This window comes from Colias eurytheme, chromosome 32, assembly GCF_061535395.1.
Source record: "Colias eurytheme isolate Ceu_HAF_F1 chromosome 32, ilColEury1 Martin Lab GWU primary, whole genome shotgun sequence".
NCBI lineage: Eukaryota > Metazoa > Arthropoda > Insecta > Lepidoptera > Pieridae > Colias > Colias eurytheme.
The window spans coordinates 2689692-2701441 of NC_143011.1; the positions used below are offsets into that span (position 1 = coordinate 2689692).

At 36.2% G+C, this 11750-nt stretch overlaps 1 pseudogene; it reads left to right on the forward strand.

The window, feature by feature from the left end:
* The first annotated feature begins 8673 nt into the window (after positions 1–8673).
* On the forward strand, positions 8674–9819 carry LOC149895151 (uncharacterized; annotated as a pseudogene).
* The last annotated feature ends 1931 nt before the right edge of the window (positions 9820–11750 follow it).

The window sequence follows — 11750 nt, forward strand, 5'->3', positions numbered from 1 at the left end:
TCCAACATTACATAGTTATAAATGTTATTTCTTCCTATATTTTAAAGAAGACTATAAATAAGACTACAGTCAATAACTCAATACAATTTAGGTTTAACAGATTTCGATATTTGTAGATTTTTAAATTATAATTACACAGATGTCACACTTGTCAATAAAATAATAGCTTTCCATGTTGATTCCATGTTTTACGATGCCTACTAACTTACGATGTATACTAACCTAACCTCACTATGTCAAATTGTTTTAAAACAGGCGTAGAGCATTCTTTCGTTGTTCTTAGTGCGTTCGAAAAGAATATACTAGAATATGCAATATTCAACACTGAATACGAGTATTCGTTTACAATAAAAGATCACGAAAGAATGCTCTTGCTCTATCTCTATGTTCGTTTGGTCTAAATGCATGATCGTTATAGATGATTCTATTGCTGTATTTAACAGAAATTTTCGTGTGTTTGCGAACTTATGAATAGGCTGGCTCTGATATAGTTTTAATTTTTATCTAATCTGAGACAGTGTAATGTATTAACTACGTAATAAAAATCAATTATTTTTTGCAAAATATTATATTTTATTATCATTTTGGAAGGTCAGCAAATAAATAAAACTCAAAAATATGTAAAATACACTTTATTCAGTCGAAACACTAAGATTCAATACCAAAATCGTCGCCTATATTAACGTGACGGTATTATCATGACTTGAAATTTGACACTCAACGCGCCTAACGAAGTTTCACTTCAAATCTGCCTACATGCCATACATTTTGCCCCTATGGCCCCGCAGTTACAGTGAAGTATTCGAACGATTGCCCCTGACGAGTCCATTCGAATACAATCGGCGGTTCTTCTTTGAACTTCGTCGCATCGGCGGGTGGTTTGGTTTTGGTCTGAAATGTGAAATTATTTATATTATAGTCGAGCCGATTTAATAGGCAACATTTGACATCTATCAATTTTATCTTCCTGCTTAAAAACATCGATTAAAGCGAATTAATCGATACGGACTTGAAACATTTGTCAATCGAACTTGAAACACCTATGTCAATTTTAAAATTCATCAGGCGAATCCCTGTCCCCGTAATATACTTTCTTTCGTAAATTTAAGGAGCAAAATAAGAGAAGTATAATACATAATTAAAAAAACACAACGCATTTATTAATTATTTATGATAATTTTTATTCACAAGTAATCAATGCATTCGATTCTAGATGTCAGATTTTGATTTTTAGAGTAAAGTCTCTGGTATTTAAAAAGAGAAAAGGTTTATTGACACAAAATTGTAGCGACGTCAGTTCTTTAAATCAGAAATTGTTTATTATGTTTAGAATGGTTTATCAGTCAAATCAAATCTTTAAATAATTACTTGTATCGGTCATTATTATTATAAATATGTAATCGTAATTGAAAAAAGTTCTGCAAATGTGCAATTCTAACAAAACGAAATAACATATTATTCTATGTCGCCGTTACTAGGTTACGTTGTTGAATTTTGTTGAACTGTCAAATGTTGCCTATTAAAATGGCTCTACATTAACTTGTGATTGAAGAGCAAACAAAATATTGATGTGTTTAAAGCTTAGATTATGTATTAGCGCGCGCATTGCTCTGTGTCCATTTTACCGAGTGTGTGTCCCACAATCACGTGATCACGTAAAAAATAATTCAACGATTTTGCTAATTTTTTCCTTAAAATTCATGTTTCCTTCTCTCGCTTCGCGCAGCCGGCAAATAGCGCTTCGCTAATGTGAGCATTTTGTCTATGAAAACATAATCTTAAACGATAGTTCATGAGCGGGCGGAAAAGTTGGGCGGGTTGCTTGTTAGGAGAGTGTACACATAGAGTTTTAAGAATTCATCTATTTGAAAAAAAAAGCTGCGTCTGGAATAACTTTTTAAGTACGGTAGGATGTGGTAGAAAATTTGTTAGGATTTGGTACAGCCGGAGCGCGCCCCTCCTCGCCATCCCTCAGCCAAGTCTCGTTGATAGCCATCACATCTACTTTATGGCGCTCCATTGCCACCAGAAACTCATCATGCCTCGTACCCAAAGAACCAGGATTCAGAAGACCAACTTTAAATTTATTTTTGTTGTTCATTGTTATTGCAAATGTATAAATATAAGAAACACAAATAAATTAAATATAATATATTATAATTAAACTTTAAAACGTACACACAAACTATAATTATACTAGAAGAGACAAGTAGAAGCATTAAAAAAGACATCATTAAGATATTTAATGAATTAAATATAAAAATAAAATGTAAAATACAAGGAACATATTCTTTTAAACTCGGGAAACAATTGACACACCTCAATAAATCCGACTGCGTGAAGAATAAGATTATATAAATCGCATAGCAAAGACATCTAGATTTACATATTATTATAACAAATTTTACGAAATTAAAAACAAGTTGTCCCATAATCTTTTGCAAGTAAGTATTTAAGCGAAGCGGTATTTCGATCTCAAAATTAACTTTATGATGCTCCCTATACTCCCCTTTTTTACAATGATTCAATTTTAATATTAAAAGAAAACATTTATTAAATAATATTGAGAAACTAAATCTATACATTAAACGTAACACTAAACATGTAATATTTTTCATACAATGAGTGTTTAAAAATGCAACTAGCCAATAGATGTTTAAATTGAACAATGGGAAAGTTTCGTAATAACACGTATAATATATTTTTATAAGAAGAAATACACGACACAATATTACGTATGTTAAATAAGGATGCTTTACATGGCTGGCTGTTTCATGAAACATTAACGTTATAATCTTACAACGTTTGTACGATTTACATCTAACACTATGTATAATAATAACATAATGAAATATTACAAAAAGTACGCGTAAAATGCAGCTATATGCAAACCACAGAAACAAACAAATTGAAATCATGAATACCGATGGATAGGTAATTACTTTTAAAATACATATATTGAGTATCAGTAAGCCCAAACCTAGCTTTGACCAAAAACCTTATTTATATCACCTTCGGAGGATATTATATGGTATTTAGAGTGCTGGTCGCGTCTTGCATATATATGGCCACGCCGGGTCCAGACATAACTCCAGCCTTTGGCGCGTTGTTGCTCCCGCGCCAGATGGAATAACCTACGGTTATTGCGCGTTAGGTGCTCGTTGATATAGAAGCGGCGCGGTTCTCCCGCGACTAGCCCGCCGCTATCAGCGCCGCGGCGCACGCGCGCCGCACGCAATAACTCGTTACGCAGATGGTGCCGGGTCAGTTTGACTATGATGGGGCGCGGACGCCCAGATGAGCTACGGTCGCTACTCATATCCAATCCGTTTTGCCGACCGACACGATACGCATTTACAATATCCTTCTCTTCCAAAGACAGACCAATTTTATGTGCTATTGTTATAGTCAAATGTAATAGGTTTTCGCCTTTAGTTTCTGGAAAGCCGGTAATTTCAACATCATTCATCAGATTACGCTGCTCAGAATCGTTCAACTGATGCTTAAGAGATTCAATGCTTTCAACTATATCATTACTAGGTTGACTAATCGGTTTGTTTACTGAGTAATCTGACTCCATTCGCTCCAATCGCTCTTCAAATCCGTCGAGTCTCTTATTGTACTCTGCCATAACCATTGTGACCTTCGTCATTTCCTGACGAAAACTAGAAAGTTCGGTGCGCAAAAGTTTCATTTCCTCTGCAAGAGAGCTGGAGAGGGAATCATGGGCTTGCATCGGGGCATCCACGTAAATATCTCCGCTCCCCACATCTTGCGAGCATTCAGGTTCCGCTGATTTAGGAGACGAGTCTTTGCATGTTTTGCATAACCATTTTCCATTGAGTCGTGATTTGGGGCTTATACATTGTTTGTGGTACAGGTGACTGCATTTAAAACACTTAGCGCCATCTGTTGTTGGAGAGTAAAATTTCCCGCAGCTAGGGCACTTGTTGTTAGGCATTTTAAGCCCCGTATCGATCAATGAAGTTAGTTATTGATTAATGCAGTAGAGGGCGATATACTTAATTTAGATCACTATTTTATTGCGTTTGCAATGAAATTTGCAGATACAGTTATTGCTATTTGATTTTATTCACTCACGTATAGAATCGATTAACTTTCTGTGATAAACAGAGATCACAACCACTATCCCCCGTAATTTACTCGTAGATTTATTTACTCACAGTTACTGCAGAGTTGTCGGTAGTCGTAAAATCAGCTGTTACTCAGCTGTTTTTTATTTACGCTTGTTAATCACTAATAACGTCTTCAATCACTTGGATAACACTGACTGTGATAGTTTTTATAGTTTACTACTCAAAGAAACGCTTAAAAATACTAATTAGACACTTTGACTATTTTTAAAGTAAAAGAAACTCGGGAACCAAAACTGTCACTCCAACCGTCACGACTCGAACCCCCCTAATCCATCTAAATTTTCTGTATTTCCATTGATTAATTATCAATGTATTATGAAGTACATACTATTAATGTATCTTTAATAAAACACATGTAAAACAAAAATCTTGAATCTATCTAAATAGAAATTTAGCTCAAATAAACAACAAATAATAGTTACTTACATTACAGCAAAACCAAAAACAAAGAAAAAAGATTATAGAGTAAACATTGCCTTTACCATTGATTAATTATCCATTTATTTAAGTACTTACTATTAATGTGTCTTTAATAAAATACATGTAAAAATAATATATATAATATAATAATAAATAATAAATAATCTTAAATCTATGTACATTAGTAGTAAATTACCATTACAAATGAAGTAAAAAGTATTTATGTCGACATGTTTAAGTTTTAGTTTTAAGTTCTGTGTAAATTTTACTGGAAAATAAATGGCTTATTCAAACTCAAACATTTATTTATTCAATTAGACTTCTTCGAGAAGCACTTTTGAAACGTCAATACATATTTTTAACATTTACCATTTATTTATAAACTATTATTATGTAGTAAGCTTCCCCAGTTTCCAAAATCCCAGCTATTAAAACAGTACTTAGATGCAAAGCAAATGCAATTCAAAAAGTGTAATTACTACCTACTATGTTGAATAATATAATATTTGACTTTTAATATTAGATATCAGCTTTTTCATTGAATGTCTTTAAATTATTTCGAAAAAACTCAAACTCAAATATTTATTTATTCAATTAGACTTCTTATAGAAGCAATTTTGAAACATCATTACATATTTTTTAAATTTAACAAAAAAACTACAAAATCATACTATTTATTACCTACTTTTTTATTTTCTCTAATTCTAGTTTTAATTTTTCTATTTCTAGCAAAAGTTGGGCATTCTTTAATTTATAATTTTCATTTTCTAAATGAATATTAGTTAGTTTTGCATCCAAGCACTGTTTTTTAGCTAAGAAATACTCAGCTATGGCATTATTTTTGGCGGTCTTGCCATCGTCTTGTCTTTTCTTTCTCACTGAAAAATGAACATAATGTTAGATTGATGGGTATGTGTTTGTACCCAACACATCTCTCAACAAAATTATTAATAAATTAAATATAAAAATACTGATAAATTTACTAGATTGATATTCTATTGAAATTGTATTATTGTATAAAACTATTTTAGAAATGTTTTTACAAAATATGTAATAGGTTTTGTCTGGTGTGACTGATTGATAGACAACACACTGACTATAATGATGGACCTAGGACACATGAGGATTCAAGATTTATTTGGAGGATATTCCTTGAGCTCTATAATGAATGCATTAAGAATAGGGTTTGAAAAACAAAAGTTACCTGTCCTCGGTGTATTAAGAGTAAACCTCTTTGGCTTATTTGGTGTTAACACATTTTGGTCAACACTCTCCGAAACCTGATTTTGTATGACACCATCACCCTCACCACTGCATATAACAATTTCAATGTCATGGTTACTTGATGTAGGCATCAAATCTGCAGCCTTACTTATATCATCAGAAACCCTAGCAAACCCATCACCAATACCGTCACCACTAGCTCCACCATCTCCACTCATGCCACCAATATCAACACCTACTGTTTCCTTATCACCCCCAAATGGCACAGTAAATCCACTGGCAGTACTTCCTAGTAAACCAGAAACTCGGTCCAGTATGTCATCTGGGGGTATATGTATAATCAGCAGGACCACCACCAGTCTAAAAATTCAATGTAGGTAAATAGAATTAATAAGTCATTACATTCTGAAGTCCAATTAAAAACACAACTATGAACGAACACGACTAGCTAACCTTAATTTGGTTCATCCTTATTTTAGTGCTGCGTTTGCGAGAATTCTTTTTTAAATTTTCCCATTTCAAACGCAGCTGCTGAGGTGTCCTGGGACAATTCGTAGCCTGGGCATTGAACCGCTCGGTCAATCTAACCCATTCCTCGTTTTTTAGTTTGTTATTGGTGGCGTTCGTTGTTTTCGTTGTTATGATTTTACTCCCTTCTATTAATTCAAGCAAGAACTTGGATTCCTCTTTTGTAAGAGGCTTGCCTTTTACCTAGAAACAAAAAAATAAGATTTAGGCGCGAAATTGAGCGTAAGTTGGGAGCACAAAAGCGTCACCTTATGAAATAACAAAAAGGTACTTACGATTTCGCAATCCATTATTGATAATGAATAATAGGTAATTAATGACTAACTGTTATAACTTGTTTTACTTATTTATTATTTGTATGTTCGCAATATTTAAACGCATAAACGTTCACAGTTTGATAGCTGTTGTCACTTGCCACAGAACAGACCAATACACATTCCATTTTAGGTAAAGTATTTTTACTTGATATCATATTTTATGTGATAAAATATAATTCCTAGTAAAGTTTTTACACGCTTTCACAAAATTATTTGCTTTTAGTATTTTGGATATTCTTTATAATATTTTAAGACTAGTTTGTTACTATTAAACATTTAGCTAAACGTATTGCATACATCAAACATTGTGCTAGGAACGGAACGGTCAAGAGGGAAAAGATCGCCACTGATCCCGGTATCACAAAAAATTTGGATTGCAGTCATTTGTTATTGGCACGCAGATCGGAGATCAATCGAGCAACACGCAGTAATCCAGGATTGGTCATAATCTTGGATAGGAGATACATTATTAATTTCGGGCGTAAATCTTTTACCGCCAAAAGTTTAAGTATATATGTTAAATAAACATGTTTTTATTTGTCGTATTGGGCTGGAGGACGCGGAGGGCACTTTGGAGTATGATTGCGCTCCACAAATATTGCGTTTTCAAATTGAACAGTTTTAACGGGCTTAGATTTTAGTGTACGATTACTAATTAATTTAATGGATCACGCGGGAGTTGAACGGCGACGAGCGTTGCCGCCACGTCACCACTCTGCACGCTTGGAACGAAACACCGTACGCGAGCCAATTGCAAAATCGACCGCGCACCGCTTCCGCCCAACCGAGTAAGTAATGAAACAATGAAAGTAGTGGTTTTTTAATTTCTATCATGCAAAATTCGAGAATTTATATTATTTCACCCATACAAATATGAAATTTTGACGTGTTTCATATCGAACTTTCATGGGAACAGTGAAATTTTGTCCGAGTGAATTTTAAACTTGGCGCGTTTATTGAACATAAAGTCACACTTCAGGTATTTAAAAATATAAATAAACAACGCATAAATTATAATTGTTGACAATCATTTTAATCGTATACAAAATCAAAATGTTTACCTTCTCAAAATTCCTTTAAGTGCACTACACCACTAAGTTGGTTTAATATTACCACAATAATTATTATTGTTATAAAATATTATATCTTATAGGTTATGTGCGATCCATAAGGCTCACGGTGGAACTGTGCTTGACGAAGAAAACCACAAATTTTTATAGACGCATACATAGATATACACTCAATATCTTATCAGAATAAATCGTGTAACTGAATACTTGCTTGCTTACCCTTATCAATTCTCGAACTTTTTAACAATTATCCAATTGAAACGGAAGCTTGTGATAAACATGACGAACATCTTAAATCATCATATTATGTATAACCAATGTATATTTGTATAACCAGTGTAATATGTATGTACATACTCGTCACGATGAGACCGATGTCGAGTCTATTAAATCATTCGTTGCGTATCGTCCTTGCAGACAAATACGGACCATTTTCAGGCTGATCGTGCGGGGTGAGGTAAGTGTTTAATTTTGGCGGGAGGTGGAGAGTGTCCGTTCTGTAGCGTTTAGCTACTATTATGTATTCTGTGACATAATATAGCAGGAAAGCAGTTACCATGTTCTTGTTTGAGGATAGATTTTCTATTTATGAAGGAAATTGCATGTAATGATATGAATAGAAAATATTTAAATTAATATAATATAATGCAGTCTTAATTACCAGGAACAGATCTTTGTTACTGCAATGTGAGATAAACAATGTTATATTTAAATAATCTATACTAATATTATAAAACTGAAGAGTTTGTTTGAACGCGCTAATCTCGGAAACTACTGGTCCGATTTGAAAAATTATTTCGGTGTTAGATAGCTCATTTATCGAGGAAGGCTATAGGTTATATATCATCACTCTACGACCAACAGGAGTGGAGTCACGGCCACGGGGCTGAAACCGCGTGGAGCAGCTAGTACTGAAATAATTAATATTTTTTATTGTCGAAGTTATCGCTCGCAACAATGAGCGCTAGGCTTGTGCCTAATGAAGTCCTGGCATTCCTGCAGTATCAGCTGGATGTCATGGATGAAGTTAGCATAGAGCAAATTTGCACGAGCAATTTTACGGAAGGAGAGATACGTGACGCCAAATCACTACTCTTTTTGCCATTGAATATGGCCGACCAGATGCCGTCTCGCAGGAGGGACGAGAAGGGAGAGAGGAGTCTACGGGACATCATCAAGGTGTTCAAGAAGACCGATCCGGACGACGTGCCGACTTTCGTGGCGAAGGATTTGCGTAAGCTGCCTCCCGTCACATTCGACCACGTCGACGTCACCCGCCTTCTTAAGGACATCACTTCATTAAGGACGGCCCTAAAGGAGATGGAGTTTAAATTTGGAGCTTCCCAATCCACCATCAACGATCTGCGTAATGAGGTCGTCGCCCTGCGCGATTCAATTTCATTATGTAGGTCAGCGGAGGTTTCAAATGTGAACACGCGTCGTGGAGCGCAACGTGAGACTTTTGAGTCAGCGAATTTGACGACGCCGCCGGCCGTCGACCGCGTCACGCCGCGCCCCGCCTGACCCGCGCCTCCCCCGGAGAGCCCGCCTCGTGTAGCCAACCCGACACCGGCTGGCTACGCGGCCGCTGCCGCCAAGCCTCCCGTAAAGCGGCAAGAAATCACCCGAGATGGAGATCCCGTTAAGCACAGGGACTCCCCGCGCCGTGCGGCACCCTTGTCGAGCGTGAATAGACATCCACTCGATGAGGAGGGCTTTACAAAGGTAGAGAAAAGGAAGAAGAAAAAGAAGCCCTCCTCCAACAAGTGTGGTACCGCCCCGACCGGTAACAACCACCTGCTGCGGCCCGCCATACCGACGACGCAGCTGTACGTGTCCCGCCTGCACCACTCCACCCAAGCTTCTGATGTAGTGGAGTATGTGCGGGTGAAGACCAAGTTTATCGTGAGGGTCCAGCGCCTGGAGCCGCGCAATAATTTGAACTTTAATTCATTTGTTGTGCGTGTACCGAGCGAGCAGCTGTCGACCTTCATGAGCGAGGAGTTCTGGCCCCGTGGTGTCGTGTTCCGGCGGTTTCGCGGGCGGCTTCGCAACACCCAGCCGAAGCCCATTCAGCGCAATATGACACTGCCAGTGCCGTGAATTGTGTATAGTGTAGTGCTTAATAGTTTTAGTTATAAAATATTATATGTATGTTAGTCTGTAAGGTATTTATTCTATGGGTCTGTACAATTTATTGTCTGTTACCTGAAATAAATGTTATAAATAAAAAAAAATAAATAAATAAATATCCCTTGAGGCAGACTGATAGTCTTTCTTCAGCGGAAATAGCCAATCTATAATTGGTATTTTGTTTTCGAATATGTGGCCTGAGAATTTCCAACAAACTTTCAAATTTGTCATTGTTCATTTTATAATAGTCATAAATTCAGAGGCGGCTCGTCCTAAGGAGCGCTGGTGCAGTGAACTCCCATAAATAATTATAGTATAAAGTTATACCTGCTCATTCATTTATTAATTGATATCACTATTTAAAATCTATCGTAAAAACTCCAATATTAATATGAATAAAATTTGAAACCTTATAAATAAAAATACATCATTAAGTACATACACAGTACACTCTTGTTCATTTCTTATGTAACGCGCGAAACGGAGCTTACGGAGCGCTCTCGATTGCGCTCCTATGAAACAAGATTCAGTACATTGCCCAAATACGAAATCCAATAAGAGTGAAAGAGAAATTTCGCAACAGTCCTGCACGTGAAACAAAAGATTTACTATGGAAAAATAGCAATTTTTGGAGCGCCGCTCACACGCGACGTTGCCGACGCGACGCGGCCGCATCGCATGACAGCAGCAATTGCGCGCGACGTTGCACTCCTATATTAGAAACAAACACTATGAGTACGCTCGATAATCATTGAATTTGTTTTGAAATAGCCTGTACTTTATAATTTTTAGTGTTTAAATATTTTATAATGTGGTGCTCATTATTTTTTTGTAATAAATTATCCCGCTTACGCTATTGTATTTTCGTTGTTTTATTTCAAGTGAACACCCATACAATTTTGTCACGAGCCGCCTCTGGTCATAATGAATTTAATCTTTCCCTCGAGTGGGCTCGAGAAGGCGTGCGGATTCCCGCGACTGCTCGAGAAGTCGCTGGAATGCTCGAGAAGTCGTGGGTCTCCGTGACTCCGCGCTTCACTGCCCTTCGCCGCTCTTTCGGTGTGAGTTGACCCTTAAGCTATAAATTGATAAGAAGCTCGCTTCTCCTTAGATAGCAAATGATTGGAATATACTCACCAAAATTTTGCGTTATATACTTAGCCACACAACTACTATTTTAATTTCACTTAAACGAAACACAATGAAAAGTTTATAAAGTATTATTGAGGGTAATTTAAAAGTGTTATGAACTAATTCGTTTGAAGAGTCAAACTGCCATTTTCAGAAAGCAAACGGTTAAGGACGCGTGAGAATCACTATCCCACTTCTGAATTTAGGAACAAATATAATCAAAACTCGTTAATTTAATTTAACATTAAGTAATATCATTTACAAAATAATGAAATAATTTCACACTATTTTTTTAAACTCACTTTAACTAACTTAATTGTAATTAAAAAAAACTTATATAATGCAAAGGAAAATAATAAGGCAGTTGACTCCACAAACGGGCAGAGTTGTAGTGTGTCAATTGACTCGCGGCGAATGCCGCGCGCCACGAATGAGCGCGCCAGCGCTTTTATTTGCAATCCGCCACCACTTCGTGAGGGTACGTTTTCAGGAAACTATGAACTTCAGGATTTTTTTAACGTCATACTTAGGTAAGTAAGTACACATAAATAAGTCCTGTGTACTCGGTCAAAAAGGTCTGAGTACATTTTTTCCCTCAGTTGTAAAGGGCTAAGCGACAAAACGGCCTGTCGTGTGCCAAACGTGTCACTTAACGCAAACAAGATGGCGCCACTTTCATAACAAAAAGTTTAAATGCCACTATAGGATTTTTTTATACTATTCTTATATATTGTACAGGTAAATACAGTAGGTCGGGTTCGTTTGCCCTC